This window comes from Maniola jurtina, chromosome 17, assembly GCF_905333055.1.
Source record: "Maniola jurtina chromosome 17, ilManJurt1.1, whole genome shotgun sequence".
Taxonomy (NCBI): Eukaryota; Metazoa; Arthropoda; class Insecta; order Lepidoptera; family Nymphalidae; genus Maniola; species Maniola jurtina.
In genome coordinates this window covers 11,075,084-11,101,432 of record NC_060045.1, presented here as the reverse complement: position 1 = coordinate 11,101,432, position 26,349 = coordinate 11,075,084, and the positions used below count along the sequence as shown (strand labels likewise).

The following is a 26,349-nucleotide window of genomic DNA, read 5'->3' as shown; positions in this document are numbered from 1 at the left end:
CGAGTCGGAGTCGCTCACCGAGGGTTCCGTAATCGGGTATTTTTTTCGACATTTTGCACGATTATCTTTTATCTTACTTTGAAAATTTAAACACATTTTAGTTTTTCTTAATGATGTAACCGCAAATTCACGGGTTTCGGATTTATGGTTTTATTGGTAATTATTACGTGTGGTATGAGACCTACCTACCTGCCAAATTTCATGATTCTAGTTCAACGGAAAGTATCCTATAGGTCTTCTTGATAGACACGACGGACGGAAGGATGGACAGACAGACAGACAACAACGTGATCCTATAAGGGTTCCGTTTTTCTTTTTAAGGTACGGAACCCAAAAAATGATGAACTAACGATCAGAAGCTATAGCTGTGATAGCCTAGAGGTTAAGTCATTGGTCTCCTGTTTGAGGCTCCGAGGTTAACTTTTCGGAGTAACGTGCGTACTAAGCAATTGAATGCCTATAATAATTTGCCAACTTGTTACGCTAACACACATAACAAAACTAAACTTTGCAAAATACATTTTCGAGCATAGTAACGATTTTAATGTCACGCAGAAACAGAGCAGTGTTAAATTTATTGCCAGTTCGCTGTCTAAACTTTTTTTTAGTCTGCGCTCGAATAATGAAGAGCTATCTTCGCCCGGAAAAAAAATAGGCGAGATTAATGAGCGGATGAAGACAAAGAGGAGGCGACAGTTGGACCGCGCTGGGTACGGGCAATTTGTGAACTCATTTGCGCCATCTATAGCACTGACTTGAGGAAAAAGAACTTTGACCTTGAACCTGCGCAGTGAGTAATTTATGGATCTCTTTGGCGGTAAGAAATGAGGCGCCACGGGTATGTCTGAGCTGCATTGCAATGATTTCGTCAACCTTTCGATTGCTTACTTGGCCAACTAGTCCTATAGTATAGTTCGACCGTATTGTACGTGTTATTTATTTGGCTGTGTGTTGCTACGAACATTGTTACGCTGCGTAGCTCAGTGCTACGTTATTTGGTAATCGACTCAATATAATGGACTTCCACTGCTCTTTAGCAACTTTAGGTTTAGTCCTTCATACTACTATACTAGCTTATGATAGCTACTTTGCCCGTGTAGACTACACGAATTTCAAACGCCTATTTTACCCGTTAGGGTTTGAATATTCAAAAATCCTTTCTTAATATGTCTACGGCATGATAACTATCTGTATGCCAAATTTCAGCCCGATCCATCCAGTCGTTTGTGCTGTGCGTTGATAAATCAGTCAGTCAGTCACCTTTTCGTTTTATACACTATTTCATATGGCCATGGGTAGGCCATTTTACTAAAGTTCGTCAAAATGTTGTAGCAATGGAGTTTTCGCTTGAAATAAGGGGTGGAATGACGTCAGATAAGGTCTTTGTCGGTGCCGCCAACAGGTGTCACTGGTGACGATAAGGTCTGAATAGTTTTTGCGATATCGGCGCTGGCGAGATGACGTGAAAGGCCTTCAAAAGTCACCCGGAGGCTTATTCGTGAAATAACGTTGTTTGGCTGTTTGCTGGCTACAAAAATTGCTATGTTTCGTAACACAGTGCTACGTTTTTTATGTCTACTGCTAAACAGTATGGACATCGAGTAGTCTTCCAATATTGCGTTTCCAGTACGTTTTTTAGGTTTCTATAGTACAAGGTACCTTCATAGACGAATAGGCGGATTAGACCAAACGTCTAGTCCGTCCACTTGTCTATCAGTCTGTGTGTCTCAACCTGTTGGTCTATGATGATAATGATGAAGGCTATTAAATGTCAAGCAAGTTCCTCTTCAGTAATTTACATAATTTGATGCAAACGCAGTTCAATACATTAAAACAACACAGAATTTTCAACACGTTTTTTCAAACTCATGGTAAACGAGTGTATGATTCCGTAATAAAAGGAACCATATATTAAGAACGGCATCTCACTTAGTTGTCCGTACAACTTATTTTTTTCGTATTCTCTCACAACGGACGGTTTGCCCCAGTTTGCCGAGCTGTTATATAATCGCCTTCCTCAAGTCTTAAGTTCTATTAATAGTCCTTGAAGAAACTTGGCGCCTCTAATGCCACATTTAAATGATTAGCTTTTTTATAGATAGCTTCTCTTTTGTAAAATGTCTCCTTTTAACTATTTTTAACCCCCGACCCAAAAAGAGGGGTGTTATAAGTTTGACGTGTGTATCTGTGTATCTGTGTATCTGTGTATCTGTCTGTGGCATCGTAGCGCCTAAACGAATGAACCGATTTTAATTTAGTTTTTTTTGTTTGAAAGGTGGCTTGATCGAGAGTGTTCTTAGCTATAATCCAAAAAAAATGGTTCAGCCGTTTAAGAGTTATCAGCTCTTTTCTAGTTTTCTTGTATAAAAGAAGGTTAGATAACCGTTAGGTTCTTAATATTATGTCAATTGACAAATGTCAAGCTGTCAAAATGGACGTTGCCTAAATACATAATTATTTATTTGAAAATGACTATGGAAAATGATGTTTTGGAAAACTCAAATACTTTGGATCGTCGGGGGTGTTATAAATTTTTAATTTACACTTGTTAGTAAATATATTTATACAGTTTTTTAGTAAAGTCTGTTAAGTGTTTGGTTATAGAGCATTATGAAACACTTTGCATATTTTAGAAACAGACATGAAAGTAGGATTGTACTAATTTTTAGCCGAAAATTGTCAATTGTTACTTGTCTGTCATTGACAGTTGAGTTGTAAGTTTTATGAAATAGGGTCCAGTACCCTCAGTAGGTAGAAGATGTTACTTCTCAGTGAGCAAAAACAAAAATCACGACCGAAAAATCTTTGGCTCAAGCAAAAATCTTGACCGTCGCTCGTCAAGATTTTTACTTGAGCCAAGCATGCTGAACGTTTTCAATGTTTGCTGGATGCTTGAGTCAAGCACTTACGTACTTGACCGATTTTGATGCGATTTTATATTTTTGCTTGACGCGACGTTCTGACAGTATTCGTGAAATAAGACACCCTTTTGCTGGCTCTACTTGACGGGTGCACCAAGCTGCTTGAGCAAGCAAAACAAAACTACGTGCTTGCCATCAAGCCGCTTGACCGTCTCGAAAGCTATTAACAACTCCGGCCTCCGACAGACAAGGACTAGACAGACAAAACGGCTGCACAACGCGTCGTCACAAAATTCTGTCTTGTCTTATTTTGTGTGCGACTTTCTATCAAGTGAGTTACACGAACTTTTAGTCTGCTAGAGAAAAACTTTTTGCCCCTGGTGTGTTTGAGCTCTAATATACTAAGTTTACGTTCAGTTGCTGTATTTGTTTAGATATTTAGATAGTACATACGTGTACGAGACACACTAATAAACGCCCAAGAAATAGCGCTTCTGTCCTACTTGCACAATATCGCCAGTCCAATATCAAAAGTTTTCTCTACGTATACTGAAACAAAAATAGTGTTTACGATAATTTAAATGAAATAAATAAATTTATTTCTCGCTCCACGAACCTATGGTTTCTTCCCCAAAAGCCAGAAAAATATGAAATTATTTTCTGTATTTCAATATGAATCTAAAAGCTCTAAATACACGCTTTTTCTACATTTAGTAAGCCAGAAAGAATCGTCGCCAACTTGTAACAATATATCACGGGAGAAATGAAAGGAAATCTCGCGAACGCCTTAAAACGGTCCAACTTTAAAGAATGGGCAGCGTTTAATATTCTAAACTTTTATAAAAGGCTTTGCGCCTTTGTTAAATATTAGGTTAATGGTGTCCTTACTCTTTATTCGACTCGTCGAGACTTGAAAAGTTGTCCCAAAAGTTTTTCAAAGGATATTAGGCATGTTTTCCCTGAAAAACCCAATTTCTTAATTTCCCTTTTTATCTTATTAATATTTAATACTAGTTGATGCTCGTGATTAGGATTTTCAAAAATATTGTAAATCTTCTTAGAGAAGAGTCCCCGTTCACAGTAATGGGCCGGCCGTGGTTTATAATATTGATAATAATGATTCTTTGTCGAGCAGCTTTGACCTTTTGCCATTTGAAAATACATTACAGTGCTATTTCAGTTTTCTTTGTTGTTTATTGAGCCTAACATTTTTCTAGCAGAGCCAAAAAATAAATACCTTGAGCCAAAATTGTAAAACCGAATCGAGTAGAAGGCATTGTCTCGAAGGCAGCGGTGCACGAAATCACGACAGCTTGATAGATTACAGTCTACGAAACGAAAACTTTAGTGTGTATTTTTTATTTATGTTTTTCACCTTTGATAAAAACCCGCTCAGCGTGCAGGGTTCCAAAATAAGTTTCAAAATGGTACGTATAGGTAGAGTGTCCGAAATGTATTTTCTAAAGAATAACTTGGTAAATAGTTTTAATTCTATTTTCAATTTTTTAAGAATAATAGCTTTTGACGGCGAGCATAAAGGAGATCATTCTAGCTCCATACATTTTTGGGCCTTTTCTGAAAGTGCCGGCCAACGAAAAAAAATGGTACGGATCGTTAGAACTAGCCATTTGGAGTAATAGTTAATATGGCAGAAAAGTTGTAGGATTGCTCTGAACCAAGTTATACAAGGTCGAAGATTCGTCATTTTCATACATTTTATTGATTTCTAAAAGTGCTGGGAAACATAAAATAATGTTAGATATTGCTAGAACTAATGATTTGAAGCAATTGTCATTATGGCCCGAATGCTGTGGGACCATTATATGTCGTGTTATACAAGTTATACAAAAAATTAATATACTTTGTATAATTAATTGTAACCGATTTTATGATTTAGTTACTGTTCTGATTGTTTTATATGAATTTGAATACACGCACAAGTATTTTGACTCCCACGAAGTGCTGGATCAGCTGCAATGTAGACAAAATTCGTTTATACATACCTGGATTGTATGCGGCCTTGTAATACTAGGTGATCTCATCCAGCCATCTCCCAAACTTCTGCCACTGGGATATCTCCGGCGAGCTCTGTGATGAATGCACCATTTGGTTATAAGTAATGTTCACCATAGTAACTACGGGCTTGCTTCAGTCGATAGCTGCCCAAAGCAACATGCGTCGATTCTTCTGTGAATCTAGGAAAGTCATTGAACGGAGGATGTTGGCTTCCATAGCCTGGAAATGAGCTCTCCTTGTATTTAATTACATATTTTTTGTGATAACAAGTTCTGCTGAACTGTTTTGCTCACTGGCCGTTCATGGATTACGTCAAGAAAATCACGTGCATGCACGTTGTTGTCTATCAGAACATGATAGCCGTTCAGCAATGCTGACAAAATCCTGAAATAATCGATCATGTTACTTAATGTCCGGTTACAAATCCTGAATAATCCTGAGTAAACAAAAATCTCTTCCAAAGCGGTCGTTAATCATTTACATTATCCAGCAGCAAATGGTAAAAAGTCTAGATTTATTGGCTTCGTCAGTAGTTAGCTGGGTTTTTACTGATGTTTTGTTACTGGCATTTGTGCCACATAACCGCACACCTCAAGAAAGAAAGATTACCTCAAGATTGTTTATGTTATCTCTAAAACCATGGACTAAGATAAAAATCCAGTAAAAATCTTCTATATCATTTAAAATCTACGCATTGTAAGTTGCTGCACCGTGTAGATTATTGTTCCATCGCAACAAATATAAAGGCTTTTAGTGGTTTCAGAACTTGTGGTCAGGGTATTATTTTCACTGAAAAAAGTAATTAGTGCTTTTCTGAAGATATATGTACATGCCTGTATCTGTCTGTACATGCCCTTTATAGATAGCCTTTCTTTCTTGAGGCATGCGGTTATGTGACACAAATGCTAGAAACAAAACATTTAAATGAAACCCAGCTAATTACTTGCCAAACCAATAAATCTAAGCTTGTTACCATTTTCCGCTGGATGGTGGAAGTGATGAACAATTGCTTTAAAAGAGATTTTCGTTTGCTCAGGATTAATCAGAGTGACCGGGCATTAAGTAACGTGATCGATTATTTCAGGATCGCGGTAACATCGCTAAACAGCTATCATGTCCTGATAGACAATAACGTGTACTACAGACGTGATTTCCTTGACAAAATCCATGAACCAATGCGCAAAACAGTTTAGCAGAACTTGTCATCACACACAATAATTATAATAGAAGAAGAGCTCATTTCCAGGCTATGGAAGCCAACATCCTCCGTTCAATGACTTTCTTAGATTCACAGAAGAATCGACGCAGGTTGCTTTGGGCAGCTATCGACTGAAGCAAGCCCGTAGTTACTATGGTGAACAGTACTTATAACCAAATGGTGCATTCATCACAGAGCTCGCCGGAGATATCCCAGTGGCAGAAGTTTGGGAGATGGCTGGATGAGATCACCTAGTATTACAAGGCCGCATACAATCCAGGTATGTATAAACGAATTTTGTCTACATTGCAGCTGATCCAGCACTTCGTGGGAGTCAAAATAATTGTGCGTGTATTCAAATTCGTATAAAACAATCAGAACAGTAACAAAATCATAAAATCGGTTACAATCAATTATACAAAGTATATTAATTTTTTGTATAACTTGTATAACATGACATATAATGGTCCCACAGCCTTTGGGTCATAATGACAATTGCTTCAAATCATTAGTTTTAGCAATATCTAACATTATTTTATGTTTCCCAGCACTTTTAGAAATCAATAAAATGTATGAAAATGACGAATCTTCGACCTTGTATAACTTGGTTCAGAGCAATCCTACAACTTTTCTGCCATATTAACTATTACTCCAAATGGCTAGTTCTAACGATCCGTACCTTTTTTTTTCGTTGGCCGGCACTTTCAGAAAAGGCCCAAAAATAATGATCTCCTTTGTCTTTTTAACAATTTTTTTTTAACACGAACAAGTGATAGTTTTTTTTTCTCATTAGTACATAAAATTAAAATAACTATCCACTCAATTTTATTTTATTTAGTCCACATTTTCAGCAAAAAATGTGTGACTTTTCGTAACTACGGAAATGTCACATAATATAAGTGATATCAGCTGACACACAGGTACACACCAGTACACCAGGCTGGCTCTGACTTATCATTATAGATTCAGGTTGAAGCATACAATACAAGGTGGAATGTATAATATGCAAGTAAGTAGTTTTGCGCTAAAGATAGGTTCACACAAAATCGATACTCCGTGCATGCGATAGCTTCTAACAAAGTTGGCGATAGTTCTGCGTTAATGTATCGGAAACCGTAACTCCAAGCACTTTAAACTTTTAAACTGCAAGACAGTTTAAATAACATCTTAGTAACTTAAATACTATAAACAAGCCGTATAAGTTTTTGAGTAAATAAACAGAATACTAGGATTGCGTAAGGCTGGATTTATGTTAGACAGTATAGGTACTTTAGATCTAGAGCCTTATTACTTTACATGAATGTACAAAATAACTTCTACCAAATATGTAATTCAATGGCCCCAAATTACCTAATAAATACCTAAATTAGTCAAGTATCAAAAATAAATAAACTGAATACACCTTTTCACGATAGGTACGCGTAGTGGGAGAAAGAAATAACTCATGTCTGATTTTCCAACAAAAACTAAGCAAATTTTTTTCAATGGTGTTCATATGCTCTGGCTATACGACTTCGACTTACCTACACGCCTACACGCATAGGTATGTGATCTAGTTTGCGCAGTTAAGGTTAAGCGCATGCGTGTGGACGAAAACCTAGGTTCCCGCGAGCTACCGTGTTTCCATCCTCACACTGCGCAAACTGTTTTGTGCAGCCAGGCGCGCAGGCAAGAGAAGATGGCGCTAACAAGGAAAAGTTGTAGGACACGAGGTCTTAGTTCGGAGAAAACGAAGTATACATTAAAGAGATATCTACGCTTTACACTAAGGTTACAAAGGGCTTCCCTAACAAACTCGTTTCAAAAGCTGAAGCATATATTCCGAACAACTACACATAAAGGCTTTGCAACTTCCTAGTTGCAAGAGAGAGTAACTTGGTGAGTTAGCGAGGAGCTTTCTTGATTATAGTGACATGCGCTCGTGTCAAAGGCATGAATGTAAATTAAATTTAGATTATTAAAGTACGGGTAAAGTTTGGGATCTTTGAAATACGAACATACAGTGCAGCGGGTTGATTCTTTATTAACTTAGTGATCAACATCAGAATGGTGGGCCTCTCGGCTTGGTCCTGAAGCGACGCCATGTCAGATATTAGGCTATGAGTGACGCGAAATAAAAGGAAAATAGTTGTTTCATAGCCTACCTAGCGTCAAACGTAGGTAACATTTGACGCTTGCTAGTAACGTCTAGGCCTTGACGTTTTGTTAAAAGTTCCCTAACTGTCGTGAATTATATCAAAGTAATTCGTTCAGTAAACTTTCATTAGATACCAAATGGCTATTTCAACAGTTTCCTTTTTAAATAAAGGAGACGATTAGGTCGGTTAAAGATACCCGTTGTTATATAAAAGCCCACAATTGCTTAGTAGGACGTATAAAAGTTTATAATATAAGTTAGAAACTGCATGCGCGTTTGCATTGCAATAGAAACTGAAGCCCGGGCTTAGTTAGTTGTAAACTTCGTATGCAGTCGGAAAACGGAAATTTTTATACAATGCTCAACTGTATGAGCACTCGAGCGAAATCTCTTTAGAATTAACTCCACAATAGCCACTGCATTACGTTAGAAAAGCTCATATGACTTGAAAAAAAAAAATCTCAGGTATTATCTTAGTAAGCCTGAAAACGTTAGAGAGTCGATTTTAATCTACTTTGATGTATCTATTAGACACAATAAATTACAGAAATATCTTTATCCATACTAATATTATAAATGCGAAAGTGTGTCTGTCTGTCTGCTACGTTTTCACGGCTCAACCACTCAACCGATTTTAATGAAATTTTGTACAGACTTAGGATTCATTCCGGGGAAGGACATAGGCTACTTTTTATCCTGGAAAAACATACAGTTCCCGCGATATTCCTAAAAACTCATCCGCTTGACCGATTTGTATGAAATTTGGTACTGAGGTAGCTTGCGTCCCTGTAATTGACATAGACAACTTTTTATCCCAGAAAATCAAAGAGTTCCCACGGGATCTTTAAAAACCTACATCCACGCGGACGAAGTCGCGGGCATCCGTCTTTCCTCTTCAAGGCAAACAGCCAAACCAAGGAAACATAGTTTAAATAGAATAACTATCGCACTGTCGACATCCCTTCCGAACTCCCTGGCGTAGTGTATAATTAGGGAATTTCTTAATTATCTCTGGTCTGCTCTAGTGGGAGGCTACGGCCAAGGCTAGCCACCCTAGTGACAAAACCGTGCCCCCAAGCGATTTAGGGTTCCAGTACGATGGCGTGTAGAAACCGAAAAGGGGTATAAAAATTGCCATACCCCTTCTAATGTAGTCCGCTTGCATGCTAGACTACATCATCACTTACCACCAGGTGAGATTGCGATCACGGGGTCACTTATAATGCAATAAAAATAGGAAAAAAATTGGTTGTCTGTAAAGTCGGTTTACTGACGATAGTTGAACGTGACAACAAAGGCCGATTGTGCTTCTTTGTCGCTCCTTCCGTGCTCTCGCTTGCACTTCAAGCCTTACATGGAACGCCTCAGAGCGAGGTAACGCCGCATGAGTCATGTTTTTTCGTGGGTGCAGCCGGCTCTATCGAATTTTAAGACGTTGTCACGTCAAAAGGTGCCCGTGTCCCGTGTGGCATCACGAGTTGTAGTCGCTTTTAAAGTTTAAGTGTACCTTTAGATTGAAAAACTTACGCAGAATTAGATTATCCTCCAGTTAGAAGATAGTTGCAGCACTTACCTGTAACAAAAATAGTAAACATTCGGTTAGACTGGAATAAAATATGTTAAAAGACTAACTTGTTAAAAATATAATAAAACGCAGTTGGAACTAAATGAAAAGAAATAATTAAAATTTATCATCAGTCTTCCCGAATAAATTGTTCAAAATATTTCCTACCAGTTAACTCCTTTTTTTGATAATGTAATTTTTGATAGTGGAGAAGATTTGATGAAGATCTTAGAAGATCGTAACTCTTTAATTCTTTAAAAAATTTCGATTTTTCCGATTATAATTTTCTTTACCCCTGTAGATGATCGAGTTTTTTTCAAAATATTTAAGGTTTTATATTGTTACAATTAGCTCTGCGCAAGTCCCTAATCTCACATAATTCCAACTTCTTTCATATCCACGTGATATAGGTACCTATATCACGTGGATATGAAACCGGGTACACCATGAAAAAAGCGGTTTTTATCTACTACTCTTCCAAAAACCGGGACCTGCATTAAATTACACGTACATTTTTCAAGTGTTTGTTTCAAAATTAACCGTATTAAAGGCGCACTTTGCTATGGACACATTACGCTGGTATTTTACCTTCCCTTTGATAAATTTCTCTTTTCTAAATCCAGTTAAATGAATGCTGAAACGCGGGATATAAGTATGGTCGGCAAAGCATTTTCCGCCGAGACAGGGAAAAATAAAATACACAAATAATAATTATCCTAACTTAAGTCGCAATGTTGTTCTTCTTTTATTTGTTTCTGTTTTTAAATCTGATTTGTGTAAACTAAACTTTATGCCACAGAGGTAAAGGACCAAGTGCATACAAATCCATTTTGCTTTGACTGTTTGCCCCAGCTATATGATAAAATCTACTTTATACCAATGGTTTGCCCATTCATTTTTTCTACTAATGTTAACAATTTTTTGTTTTTTTCGACATGGTTATCGGAGACTTTGTAGAGCCATAACACGGCATATTTTTTAACCTTATTCTTTTTTGATTGTTATGAAACAGGTTTTTTTTGTAGTTTCTGTACTTTTTTATACTTGTGATCAAAACTTTAAAAAAATGGGGATAATGACATCTGCACATGGCTGGTCTCTAAATCAAATTGTGAGAAAGACTTTGAATTTATTGCAATGGAATGGACTGTATTAAATGTAAATAGTTCTTGTTTATTTTGTAAGGTTAAGAATTTCGTTGTATTGTTGTATTTAATTAGATTATAATAGGGCTGACATGTACATTTAAAATGTATAAAAACCCTTAAATAAATAAAGGAAAAAAAATCTCAACATTTTTTTGTTGCACGGCCAAGCACAATTCTGTGGTGTGTTTGGCCAACATTTGCCCTTTGGCTCGGAACTAGTACGGAACAATTGGCCAATGATTTATACACGACATGGCGTACAAACAATCCCGCGACCATTGTCGGTGGCATTGTAAGAGCCTGAGAGCATTCCGGTTATATTAACAAATACTTGGCGCCAATCCAACGGGATCACATCTACTAGCTATACTACTAGTAGCGACGGGTTAACGCGGGGGCTATGCGGGTGTGCGGGGTGTCTCCACCCTGATTGCCATCTCGACCTGTCGCGAACTATACTTGCAAGTGACTCACCTAAACCTTTTTCGTTATAGTTACGTTATTTTCCTTTTTAAAAGACAGCAACTCTCAATATAGGTACCGTAGAAAGGCCTTATTTATTATTAAAGTTAAAGAGCGCAACGGAGCGTAGCTCCTAACTTGATTTTTGTCTAAGGAAAAGCGGTCTGTGCTCTCAGTATAAGATTTTACTTCTCACTAACATTGATAGTATTTGAAAGTCGAATCACTTTAGCATTAAAGTAAAATGGCCCTTAAGAACCTTGTTTTAATGTTCAATTTAGTACAGATGTTTACAGCAAGCGCTCCAAGCGGAAACGTTGCGATATTAAAATGGTACTGAATTTGCAACTTTATATTAAGAGTCATTGGGTCCATTTTAGTTTGACGTTATTTTTTTTTCGACTCTCGGATACTATCAAAATTGGTGAGAAGTAAAATCTCGTACTAAGAAGGGTACTGTATTTTATACGTAATGAGCCGTGATGGTCGAAAGACGGGCTCTATAAGTCTATTCGGCTATCAGGGCCCGGAAGTTCGTAGTTTTATAGGGAAGGGGACCCGCTGTGTTGTTCGGTTATTTTTGCAACAAACAATTTTTTGCTAGATTTATTTTTTGCCTGAAACTTCGTAATATTTGCAAGAGATTAGACTTGCAACGAATATTCGGTTACTATTCGGTATTCGGCCTATTCGGCTGCTTTTATTATATTCGGCCGAATACCGAATATCTACATATTATTCGGCCGAATACCGAATACTTAAATAATATATTTTGTCGTAGAGAAATAATTGGTAAAATGAAAAATTAAAATCGATTGATTACGTATAAATTCATATTTTCATTTCTGTTATAATCATTTAAGTAGTCATTGGTGCATAACACAGGTACATAATCACCTTCTGAATTGGAAAAATGGAGGATTCTATGTATTTGAATTATTGTGGTAATCAAAATTTAGAAGGGTAAGGTTCTCATTTCTTTTATAATCATTTATTAAGTAGTCATTGGTACATAAAACAGGTACATAATTTAATCATTTTCTGTATTAAACAAGTTAAGAATTTTTCTATGCATTTGAATTATTTTCATAATCAAAATTTAGAAGGGGAAGGTTATGGTGCAGAAAGACTAACTTTTCTGCATTTTTAGGAAGTAGTTTACTTCTTTTTTTCTCGTAGACCATCCCAACTTCAGAGCGATGAGTACATTAGAACAAAACAAAGGAGCGCGAAACAATCACGTCTGTACAAGTTTTTGGCGCTAAAATCCGGCCGAATACTTTTGCCTAATATTCGGCTATTCGGTCAGGGGCCTCGCCGAATATTCGGTATTCGGTAGACGGCCGAATATACTATTCGTTGCAAGTCTACAAGAGATATTTCCAAAATAAGAACTTTCTTTTCACCAGCTTTCGCCTACTTCAAATAATTTTAGTATCAATTTGAAATCACCATAGCTACTAGCATTGAGTTGATATGATGATAGAGTTGGGAGGAATACCTCAATAGTTAAAAGAACATACATACACACATACATACATACATAGACTATTAAAATCATAACCCTTCCCTCGGCTTTGCCGTAGTCAGGGACATTTCATTTTTTTTTTTTTTTAATTCAAAATTAAACTATTTTTAATGTTTATTGGTGACAGATTAGGTTTTATCCATCATAAATCCAAATGAAAAAAGCGGTCAAGTAGGTACGAGTCAGACTTGCACATGTACCATGTACAAGAACTAACACTTTATATTTTTTGAAGTAACCACAAATTCACAGTTTTCGAATTTTTCTTTTTACTTGTGCTATATGACATTGCATATTGAATAGGTCAACGGGAAGTTCCCTATAGATTTTGGTTCACAGACATGACAAACAGACAGACAATGATGTGATCCTATAAGGGTTCCTGTTTTCTTTTGAGGTACAGAATCCTAATACCGCCTAAAATAAGCAAAATTCACTTTAGTTAACGTACGGAGAGTTCGTAAACAAGTTGCTTGTATTATATACTATTCGAGATTTCATAACATTATGAAATCGTAAACAGTAACATCTAAATGTCATGTAGCTGTATTTTACTGTCCGCAGTAACTAACAGCTGTTCACGGCTGAAGGGGCGCAGGCTCTATAAATAGTGCGCTGTGGAGGAAATTGCTGAATAAGATCCGAGATGTGATGTAAAAGTTTCAAGGTTATATACGTGGTTGTATTAAACGTGATATCGTACAAATATAATGATGTGAGTTTATTGATTGACGATCATTTAGTTTTGATGTGTTCTTTTCATAAAATGTGGTTTGGTATAAAATCTTTCCAAGTTCTTCCTGTCGTGTCCACTCGTGATAAAAATATACTCCTAAAATCTAGATGATGCCCATGACTTGTGTGATGTATTGGATCTTCTGTGATAAAATCGGTCCCCCCCTTGGTATGCAAGCTATCTCTGTACCTCGTTAAAATCCGTTAAAGTAATGTTGTCAAATCGTTTAACGAAATTTGGAAAGAGACAGCTTGCATCTCGAAGACGGATAGACTACTTTTTATTCAGAAAAATCAACAAGTTCCCATTGAATTTTTAAACTACACACAAGCAAAATTGCGGGCACTATGTAATAAAATATATACATAGTTTTACTGTGGAAAAGTACGATATGATGGAAGAAAAGAATGTGGGAAAATATTTATACGAAAGATAGAAGTTCATTCCATTCGCTTCCGAAGCGAAGACGAGTGGACGCGGGGTGCAGTGGGGGTTGGATCCTACTTAATATTTACATATCCAAACCACTCGATGTGGCTACAGTCTACATAGAACAGGAATTTTATGTCAACAATGTCGCTGCGAACAAGGTTACCACCAGTGGCGTGAAGATCATAGAAGCATAAAAACACTGCTTATCTTAATTGCACTAGCGCAGTAATCATTTATCAATGGTGATCATAAAAGCACTGAAACCCGAGGTGAAATAGCACAAGGCTCATCTATATCTATAGTCTATATAGTAATATAATAAATAAAATTGAAGTGTCGCGTCTGTTTGAACGGGCTAATCTTCGGCATGGCTAAACCTATTTTGACGGGACTTTAACAGACAAGCAGAGGATTAACCAAGGAGTAACATAGGCTACTTTTTTAAAGGACTTTGAAAAATGGAGTTGTTTGTCTACCTATGTACTCTGATATCTCCGAGATTTCTGAACCGATTTGCGTATTTTTTTTAATCGTTAAGGGAAAGCGACATTGTTCCATAAAAAAATTGGATTTAAGCTCCTCAATCCTGATGCTGCAGGGGATCTGACCACGTGGGCGAAGCTGCGGGCATCATCTAATTTTTCAATATTACTAGTGGTGGGCAGGTCATAGAGACGTAAAAGAGGAACTAATACCTACCCTGGCTTAGGATCCTATGCGCGCCCAAAAAATACTACATTTGTATTTTAGTTCGATAACATTAAATACTCGCAGCACCTACAATTAGGAGATCATTAGATCAGATTTACAATACCAGCAAGAAATAGTGTAAATATATCTAGATATAAAATAAAATCTTTTTTTCGAAGCAACTAGGATAAAACAATTTCTCAGTAGATTCTGCTTTTCAAATCGGTAGTAGGTATAACTGACTAACTTTAAAGTTACTGTATATTATTTACTTGTATTCTTTATTTCCGAGTTTTTCTAAATATTTACAAGAATCTTTACAACAAAATGTGGCAACCCTAGATATGAACACAAAAGTCGCACAGGAGCTGTTGTTGGATGAATGAAATATGTTTTTTCGGCAGCTAAAACTTTTACTAACAAATTATATAGTATGTTGATATTTGTAATTTGCTTTTGGGGCAACTGAATAGATGTTTGCTATTTTTATATGATTTTTTCTAGTGTATTTCACGAGTAAATACATTTCAGGAAATGCTTGCCAGAATATTTTTATTAACGAGTTGGATTGGACTTTTAAATATCGTTATACGCTACATGAACGTAGAATAAAACTGGCCAAGTGCGGTCAAACTCGCGCACCGAGGGTTCCGTACTCAGGTATTTTTCCGACATTTTGCAGGATATATCAAAAACTATTATGTAAAATAATATATATGTCTGGTTGAGAGTGTACAAGCCCAAGCCCCAAGTGTACAAGTTTAATGATACCCCATTTGGCATAGTTATCTTACTTTGAAAATTGAAAATACTAATTATTGTTCATGAACACATTTTTTTTGTGATGTTACCACAAATTCACGGTTTTCGTATTTTTCCTTTACTTGTACTATAAGACCTACCTACCTGCCAAATTTTATGATTCTAAGTCAACGAGAAATACCCTATAGGTTTTCTTAACAGACACGACAGACGGACCGACAGGCAGACAAGAAAGTGCTCGTATAAAGGTTCCGTTTTCCTTTTGAGGTACGTAACCCTAAAAAATGTTGTAAAGTTTTGAACCTTACAACACTTTTTTTCTACTTTAAAGTTGTGATGTGAGGTAACTAAATATATTTAAGAGTAGCCGAGTTGCCTTCAAACTACGGAAATATATTATTATACTAGCTGTGCCCGCGACTTCGTTCGCGTGGAATAGTGACTTTTCGGGCAGCATTCCTTATGGCAGCGGCGCGGATCTCAGCGCGCTTTATATAGCCACGGACGCTCAGGCGCGAGGCGTGTAGTACGTACTCTGTACGTTAAAAATGTTCGCCGTGATTCTTTAAATTGACATAACTTTTTTATTTATGAACCGATTGACATGAAATAAACATTAAATGTTAAGTGAAGCTTACTACAATATATTAGTGAAAACCGTATCTAAATCGAATAAGCCGTTTCTGATATTAGCGTGCACAAACACACAGACAAACAGACAAACAGACAAACCAAACATACAAAAAAAATTAATTACAATTTCGGGTTCGGCATCGATATAATAACAACCCCCGCTACTTTTTTTAATATACGTATATATTTCCATTGTACAGACACCACTTTTCTACAATTTTATTATATGTATAGATTATATTTCCGCAGTTTGAAATCAACTTAACATACCTTTAACAGCCTGTCATGCACTTGGACTAGCGGTTTATAGTAACATTCTAGTTTTTAACACCAAAATCATATTTTGAATAGATATGGAAATGAGGTTCCGAAGCGCTATTCAAGAGCATTAGAGGCTCGAGTTAACTTAAACCTAGTATTTGCATATTCAAACCACTCCACTCGTTCGAGTCTACACGTTGCACATTGTACCAAGTTTAACTCTACCAATGTTTGATCACGAAAACAATCCATACTTTTTTAATGGAAATATTACAATATTAGCTATAAGCTAGCCTTATCTAATTACTGTACCCATCATGTCCGCGTGGAATGGTACTATAATCCATTACTTACTAACTAATAATAAAAATACGAAAATGTGTCTGTCTGTCTGTCTGTCTGCTAGGTTTCACGGCCCATCCGTTCAACTTATTTTGACGAAAGGTGTAGAGATAGCTTGCATCCTGGAAAAAGACAGGATACTTTTGGTACCGGAAATTCTAAGGATTTTTAAATATCTAAATCCAAATGGACGAAGATTAGAGATTATAAAGTAGGTTATCAACAGATCAAGGTAGGTCAATAGCGTTAATTTTATATGTCTACTATCCTATTCCAATGCCTGATCTTAAGTAAACATGTTTAATATACATGCTCCATTGCTCCCTAACAGCAATATTACGACCTGGATACGTTAGCCTTAGTAGGGTATTCATGTACAAATAAGATATTCAGCTACTGTTGCCAGTACGTGGGAGTACTGTGAAATAATTAACAAGTTAATTTCGATGTTCACGAGTCGTTAAAGGCGTCTGGTACTACACCTATGATTGCATTTTGAACATTACGTAAATATTCCTAACCTGTGAAACCTAATACCATCTCGACCGAATTCCGGCCACGGTGGCCAATCTCCATAGAAATTAGCCAACTGCACTGGACATATTTTAACAGTGTGTGCGCAAACACATGTGCATTCTGTAGCCATGTAGCTCTCATAGCCGAAAGGGACTGAAATCCGACACGACCGGAGAGAAATCAGGCGCAGGACCGACGATTTTACGTGCTTTCCGGGGCACGGAGGCGAAAAAGCCATAATGTCAACAATACCATAGTGTCGTTGTTTTGGGCTTCTTCTGCTAGCGGCATTTCTGGTTTCAATGCTCCGATGATAAAAGCGGATTGCAACTCACCCTCAGGTGGCCTTAGGCCCATAGGGATAACCAATCCTAACACGTGATGTGTAGTACAACTTACAAATAAACGTTTTTCTTTATTCCATTCTTTATTGTGCATTGGCACGATGGCGAATGTGTAAATGCAGGGTATACAATCATTAACGCCTATCCACTTTTCCAGAGTTAAGGATAATTAGCAGGGCGGTCCAATCCTTCCTGACCGCCCCCCTGACGTACGCAATCTGAATTTATACTACGCCATTTGGAACTCTTCTCTCATTCACCTTCCCTCGCGATCTACATTTATCTTGTTTTATTAGCTTTCATTAAATTGCTACGTGAGAAAACTGCGTACGCAAGTAGAATTATGCGAAATACTGGACTGTTTAGTATCAACAATAATAATTTGGTTATTTAAATAATTATAAATTATAGCGAAATTTATAATTATTTAAATAACCAAATATTTAGTAAAACCAAGAAGCAAAAGAATTTATATATATCGGAAATATTCGATACATATATTCACTCGATTAAGTAATATCGACAAGTAGTGGACGCTGAGCTTAGATTTCTAAAATTCCTTTTCAAATCAAATAACTTTCATCTGTCTGTGAATAATAAAGACTCTAAAGCGTTAAATATATGTACGAATGTAAGTAGAGAAAGCAAGCTAATAAATACGCTGAGATTAAAACCATCAATACGGTTCAGATAAGAAATCCGACATCCATTAATGTTTATTTGTTGTTTGTCCTTTATACAGCACCTCAAGAATTAGGTTACAGACGTCGCGATACCCGCTCAATGGGTTCCAATTTTATTTGGAGCGCTTCCAGTCTGACCTTAATAATGGTTCCGCCATAAATTTTTGCAAATAGGTCATCGTGTTAATTTATATGGCACTGTGTGTGCTTTGAACGCATTCTAGTTTAGGCTACGACTACACGACTACCGTGGACTCCCGGTTTAATCAGCTTGTATACACTAACTGCTCTAACGGTCGGTCATTCAAGCATGATTACCCAAGGTTAACTCAATGTCGAACTAACGACAAATTAACAAAAAAATATGATCTTAGTAGGCATCCTTATGTAAGGTTATTTTTAAAAAGTTGATTTGAGTTGTCAAAAATAATATAAAATTATTAATTTAGCTGATGAAGGTAGTTTGGTAAAATCGATATTTGGCTCATTCGATGTCATACAATCTGTTACTAGGAGGCCAACAAGATTGAACTTGCATAAATACGGGTGTTTTGAAGGTTTTAGTTCAGTCTCCTTCCGAGATTCGGGGCGATATCGCATATTTTCGGTATTTGGATTGTGAACTGAATAATTAGATGTTGTGATAGCAATCACGCTCTAATTAAATTATTTATTTTGGCATTAGTTTGTTTAGATTAAAACTCTCGGATAACCTTACACATTAAACTTGTGTTTTTTGTGTTGGTTTTGGAGAGGACATTTCAATAATTCGATAAAATATTTAAATAATACCTGTTTTTCTGAGTGACGCCAATACTTATATAACCTTGTTGATACATTACTACATGATGCCGCTGGATTCACGTTTCTTAAAACGTGGGAGCTTTGATTTCCGTCCATCCATCCATCAGCCTGTAAGCGTCCACAGCTGGACATAGGCCTTTCCAAGAGCGCGCCACCAAACACGGTCCTCCGCCTTCCTCATCCACCCGCTCCCCGCCACCACTTTGATTTACTGAGATAAAATCCTAGCCTATAATTCGTCATCGGGACGACAGAAATTGATTTAACAGATGTGCTGTGAAAAGGTAGCAGTCCAGCAGGCAGACTGAACCTTTCGCGTTTATAATATTAGTATGGGTTATTAGACAAATCAGACCTATACAGAGCTGCTATGAGTTTTGCAAACGTTAATTAAACAACAGAGTACGGAAAATAAAGAAAGTACAATTTCTGTTGCGGAAATAGAGTAATGTTTAGATGATCGTTAGTCACTTTAAAAATGTCTACAACTTGAGATAATGCTTAGGAAAAAACATCAATTGAAAAAATAGGATTTACATAAAATAAGTATTAAATATTAGTAGTTTTCATAGCAAAACGCCTTCGAGTGCATCCAATGGATTTCAAGTGATGCCGGTGTAGAGTAAGTAATACAAGTTGGTTCTTTATTTAAAAAAAAAAAACATTTTCAAAACCAGAACAAAAATCGGAGTGAAACCTATACGGTTTGCATCCATCCATCGTGTGCAACTAGCCTTATAGTATTACGAGTTATGAGCCTGAATTACATGACTTATGATTCTTACATGCACGTGTGTACACGCATGTGCGATTATAGTGATTTAATGACGGATTTTACTAAGAAATGTGTTTATTTAAATCGTCGTGTAAGTTGGCATAATGCTTTGGAATCAAGCTGCGGAAATAAAGTATGTTGTTATAATAAACTCCGTTTTTATTCCTGGTAGTAAATTCAAATAACTTAAAAGCCTTTAAACTGTTTAAAGCAAATAATCGATTTAAGCAATAAATCACATTGTAAGTTTCCTAAATGAAAAAATGTGTAACATGATTCCTTTTTTCAAGCTTTAATAGGCACGATTTGAATAATTAACATATTAAGTTCTTGTATATACGTTTTGTAAAAATAACAAGATAGTTATAAAGAATGTATAAAATCAAAGCCAATAAAGGTAACCAAAATAATAATGATTTACTCCTTTTTTAAAACTTAAATTCAAATTCAAATTCAAAATGTTTTTATTCAATTAGACTTTTACAAGTTCTTTCGAATCGTCAAAAGCATCTACCACTGGTTCGGAATGCCTTTCCTACCGAGAAGAACCAGCAAGAAACTCGGCGGTTGCTCTTTTCAAAGATTTGATACACAATATTATGCCATGTATAAAAGCAATTGAAGTCCTGCGCATTGCTGGAGCGAATCGAAGTTCAAATCCACGCTTTTTTATCATTTACATAATCTTCGATAGTATAATATGCTTTTCTCAGGAGCATATTTTTAATAGATTTTTTGAACCTGTGTAAAGGCAAGTCCAAAATTGACTGAGGAATTTTGTTATAGAAGATTATACCCATTCCCACAAATGACTTTTGGACCTTCCTGAGACGGAGCGTAGGAGTCGCAAGCCTGTTACGGTGTCTAGTCAGCCTGTTGTGTAGATCGCCAACCTTCTTGTAACTAAGAATATTTTGTCTTACAAAAATTATGTTGTTGTAAATATATTGAGAGGCTACGGTAAGGATACCTATTTCCTTAAATTTTTCTCGAAGTGAATCGCGTGGTTTTAAGTTATAAATTGCGCGTATTGCCCTTTTCTGTAATACAAAAATTCTCCCAATATCTGCCGCTCTACCCCATATTAAGATTCCATAAGACATAATACTATGAAAATAAGCAAAATATACTATCTTTGCGGTCTCCACGTCAGTTAATTGTCGAATCTTTCTAACCGCGTAAGCAGCAGAGCTTAGTTTGCCAGCAAGAGTTGATATATGGGTGCCCCATTGCAGCTTCGCATCTAAGGTTATCCCCAAAAATGTAGTAGTCTCTTCTATTTTCAAAATATCATTATTTATCATTAAATTAATGTTACTTGTGTTCTTGGTATTGGGCAGTGCGAATTCAATACACTTAGTTTTTTTTGCATTTAAAAGTAGATTATTTACAGTAAACCAGTGAGTTACCTGAGATATGGCACCATTTATATCGTCAAAATTGTCCTTATTTCTATCGACTTTAAAAATCAAAGACGTATCGTCAGCAAATAGTACGATATCGCAAATATTTTGGACTACATATGGTAAATCGTTTATGTATACTAAGAACATGAAAGGACCTAGAATAGAGCCTTGAGGAACACCCATTAGTGAGGCTGATCCGGATGACTTCACATCATTCACACATACTGTTTGAATACGATCACTAAGATAGGACGCAATGAGACCAAGCGCAGTGTCTTTGATTCCATAGTGGCTCAATTTAACTAAAAGAGTCTCGTGCTCAACGCAATCAAATGCCTTGGATAAATCACAGAAAATACCAATGGCATTCTGTGACCCCTCCCACGCATTGAATATATGCTTTAACAGCATTGCGGCCGCGTCGGTTGTTGATCGACCTTTAGTGAAGCCATACTGTTCAGAATGGAGTAGCTTATTTAAATTGAAATGCTGAAGCAGTTGGTTGAGCATGATTTTCTCAAATATCTTGCTCAGTGTTGGCAAAATTGAAATTGGCCTGTAATTGTTTGGGTCACTTTTGCTACCCGATTTAAAAAGAGGTATCAATTTACTACATTTCATGAGATCTGGAAAAGCGCCTGTATCCACAGACTCATTAAAAATTAAGGCTAGATATGGCGCAATAATATCAATAATATTGTTAATTATTTTTACTGATATTCCCCACAGATCTCCGGTTTTTTTGCTTTGTAAAGATTTGAACACTTTAACAATGTCATATGGAGTAACGTATTCAAACCTAAACAACACACCGCATTCAGTGACATTGGCCCTGAGAAGATCATAGGCTTCTGTTGGTGAAGAGCTAAGGGAACTAGTAGTGATGACTGGAATGTTCTGGAAAAAATTCTCAAATGTATTTGCAATTTCAATATTGGAGTCAATAATACGGTTATTAATTTTTAGCTCCAATTTATTGTTATGCACTTTTTGTTTCCCAGTTTCATCCGTGATGATATCCCAAGCTGCTTTAATTTTATTATCAGAATTAATAATTTTTTGCTTTATGCAGAGTGACTTTGCTTGTATGCAAACCTTTTTGAATAATTTTGAATAATTTTTTACATATTCAACAAATGTGGGAGTGTAGTTATATTGTTTTTCTGCATACAAGTCGAACAACTTATTTCTACTTTTATAGATGCCAACAGTAGCCCAGTCACTAAATTTAAGATTTTTAAACAGTTTTTTTTCTACAATTTTAAAGGTAGAATTAAACTGAGAGTTTATGAGATCAAAAAAAGCATTATAGTGTTCATCCGGACCACCCTGAGTAAAGTCAAGTTTAGGTAAAGCAGTTAAAACCTTTAGTTTGAACTGCTTTACCTTTTTAGTGGTTACTGGCCTATACTTTATTAACTTTGTTATGTCTTGATTATCACTGGGAACAGATATCATTTGTCCACAGTGATCGGATCTTAGATTCGTCATGATCGATTTTGCGACAATCTTACAGTCACAGAAAATGTTATCTATACAAGTGGCTGAATTTGCAGTTATCCGTGTTGGTTCATTGAAAATTTTCTGTAAATTAAAGCTTTTAAATAAATTGAGTAATCTGTCAGTAAAAGAAGTGTGAAGCAAAATATCAATATTGAAGTCTCCACAAACTAATATCTTTTTTGATGACCTACATATCCGCCTCAAGGCCTCTTCCATAACGTCCTCAAACAGAACAAAGTCACCTGAGGGGGGTCGGTACACGCAGACGACAATATAGCGCTCCAGCTCAACACAGGACAGCTCAATAGTGCGTTCCAATGAAAGATTAGCAATGTCTTTCCGTTCTTTATAATTGATATTGTTGCGGGTTAATATTAAAGACCCTCCGCGTATAGCTTTCTTTCTAGAGAACGCACTTGACAATTGATAATGTTTTAAATTTACTATTAATTGATAACTATTGAGCCAATGCTCAGTGAGGCATAAGATGTCAATATCAAATTTTTTAATAAATAGTTCTATCTCATGTTCTTTGCCAGATAAGCCCTGAATATTTTGGTGTACAAGATTGATTTTACATAGCTTATCTGTTGTCGCACTACTTAGTTTAAAATCTTATTACTGTTTACAGTAGTGTCCATGCAACTATTTGTATCCAAACTATTATAATAGTTTGTATCCAACGTAAAAAAACTGGAATTAGTAGTATTACTAATTAGGTCTATATTATTAGTACAACATGTACCGTTTTCAAAAGAACTCAAGCTAAAAATAGCTGTGTCTTGTATATTACAAGCTACCAAGGTAGCTATTTGTTTCTTATAACTAAGGGGCAAGTACATTGTATCCTTTGTCAGTGAAAATTTTTTTATAAAATTATTCGTGTCTATTATGTGAATATAATCCCTATGGCCAAAACTTAAATTATTAATAAGCATGTTGAGTTTATAGACATACCTATTTTGTGCTGGGGTTAAAGTGCAAGAGTAAGGAAAAGTGCACAATATGAATTTACAACCCGTATTTTCTTGTAGGTCCAATAGGTATGCAAAACTTCTCAAAATTTGTTTTTTTGTTATTTGCATGCTGTCACCTATCAACAAGACAACTGTACTATATTTATCTAAACAGCAGCCTTTTACATTTTCAATTATATATTCATATATGGTGCCCCTGGGTTACATATGTTGATCACTGTTTGATGTAATTTATTACTTATTAAATGACCAAAGTCTTTTCCCAATCCATCTGAAACAACAAATGTTTTCCGCTGAGGGCAATGTAACGAGGAACCATTGTTTTCACAGCCTTTTTGTTGTCCTATACACTGACTGTCCACTGGCATTTCGTCCGGAACCTTATTTGAGCACTCACATCTATGAATCAGGGAGTCAAGACGATCTATATTATAATTACTTAAGGCTAACAGCTCATCAGCGGCCAGTATATGCTCACCGACCTGTTTCTGTGACAGCTCGTACTGGGAAGTAACTGTTTTCAAGGAGTTTTCCAGTTTTAGAATATCTATGGAAATAACGCAAAAGTGAAACAACATTATTTTTAAGCGAATTCACTGAACGGTCTATTTATATCCCTTGAAAATCAAATTTAATTAAACCATTACCGCCTACGAACCTCCAACACAAGACTGTGACATCAATGGCAACAAAACCATTCTAAAAGCATCACAGTGAGACAATTAATTAATAAAATTTATCGGCGAAGCCAATTCTTTCCCAGATTTCCCAGTTTTCCCAATATCGGACGAAAAACCCTTTGTAATGAAAATAACTCCGAGAGTAATTTCTATTTCCGCGAATAAATGTGTACGATCTATTGTATTCCTTGCTCCCGTTTTAATTTAAACTCAAACACCGTAACGCAAAGTTCAATTTCCTTCGTAAGTCAACATTACAGGGCAGAGCTGAAATGTATTTTGGGACTTAATATAGAAAATTTAAAGTTTAATTTTCATTGGCAGTGTCTGTGTTTGAACTTGTTGCTGGTAGATAAAATCTGGTGGGAGAGTGCTGAGATGGATTTCGGTAGCCATTCCCTTCAAGTAACATGTCTTGAAGAGGACACGGCACGATCGTCAGGTATTATTAAGTTTAGGCATTCCATGTGGGAAAATTGGCATTCAACACCTAACTTGACAAAATTCACTTCATCGCCTACCAACCAACATTCAAACTTTTGGAAACAGCGAGTATTTTCGCTGTCTTGCAAAGATGTTAATTTTAAAAAAGATGTTAATAATTTTTGGCTAATTTCAACTCCCGTGTAGTTAAAACTTGAACAATATGTACTTGTAACTTTTTCGGTCTCCTAATTTCCTGCTAATTTTAACTAACGTACTGTTAGAACTTATGCTACGATATCATGTCTCTCCACCCTATGCTAATCGTGTATACTCAATCAAATCGTAGTAAATTCTATTCTAAATAGATACCTGACCTAAAGAATACCTACTACCTACGCCTGAAGCGACGGCTAGACGTTGTAAGATGTTTATCGATAGCACAGACGATAGTGTATTTCGGATCATAGAAAATACTACGATTTGTTAAATCAAATACTTCAACAGCTCACGCAAACTTTGACAACAAAATCAAATATATTTTGATCATCTGGTCTGATACATTGGTAAAAGGGAGAGTTGCGTGTAGCTTATTCTCCCTATGGGGAGAAGACGCATTACTTATTGAATATTTGAAATCGAAGCGAAGGACCGCTTCTTGCTTGCGATAAAGTCTTGAATAATATCGAACCGCGATTGTGGTGTGTATTGACTTGTATTCGTAATAAATGGATTTTTTAAAGCTTGGCCTTGCGTGATGAATGAAATGATGTTGTTGTATAAAAGCAGGTGTTATTTTGCTGAAGTCCATGATATATAAGGAACCAAAAGCTTAATAGCTAGTATGCTATAATCCGCTAAACCAGTCAAAATATGTGTATGGTGCGCCATGTAGCATGCGATATGCAATTGGGCATTGCAAGGTCTACGTCTCCAGAGGATGCTCCGGTGCCGGGGCGAAACGTGCGTGGAGTGGTTTTGGGATATGTGTGGCTCTGCGTGGTGGTGGTTCGTATTGCTTGCTTGGTGGCTGACTTTTCCTGCATGTTTATCAGTTGGAGGGCGGGTGGTGCATGTTGCACCATACAGATTTGTCTGGTTAAGCGGATTATAGCAAATCAAGCTTTTTGTTCCTTGTTGTTGTGATTCCCTTTGCCTTTCTCAACGATCCCGCCACACCCGGATCTCAGCCTTGCTCATTCAGCTTTCTCATCCATCTTTTCTGTCGGTCCGGAGGGCGCTCCACACTGGCCATACTACTTTTAGGCTCGGTCTCCATTCTAGATGGTTACTACCACTGCAACTGGGCAGCTGGCTGATGGTTTGGACCATGTGGGTGATCTTGGTTCTCCGGCAGTTTCCGTCATTGCGAATCTTATACCTCAGGAAAACTTCTAATACCACCCACCCTTCCTATAGCTAACTGACCATTTCTTAATCAAGTCAGTTACTAGGTACGTTTCGAAGT

The 26,349-nt window shown here is 36.5% G+C and overlaps 1 protein-coding gene and 1 long non-coding RNA gene across 7 annotated transcripts in view; both read right to left on the bottom strand.

The window, feature by feature from the left end:
• Nucleotides 1–26,349, bottom strand: part of LOC123873817 (atypical protein kinase C) — a 260,236-nt gene that overhangs the window by 86,238 nt on the left and 147,649 nt on the right. The window lies entirely within an intron of this gene.
• Nucleotides 2,952–25,341, bottom strand: LOC123873826. The gene is made up of 3 exons (XR_006797778.1): nt 25,330–25,341; nt 9,945–9,951; nt 2,952–3,081 (listed from the first exon to the last, which is right to left on the bottom strand). It is a non-coding gene; the product is annotated as an uncharacterized LOC123873826 (long non-coding RNA).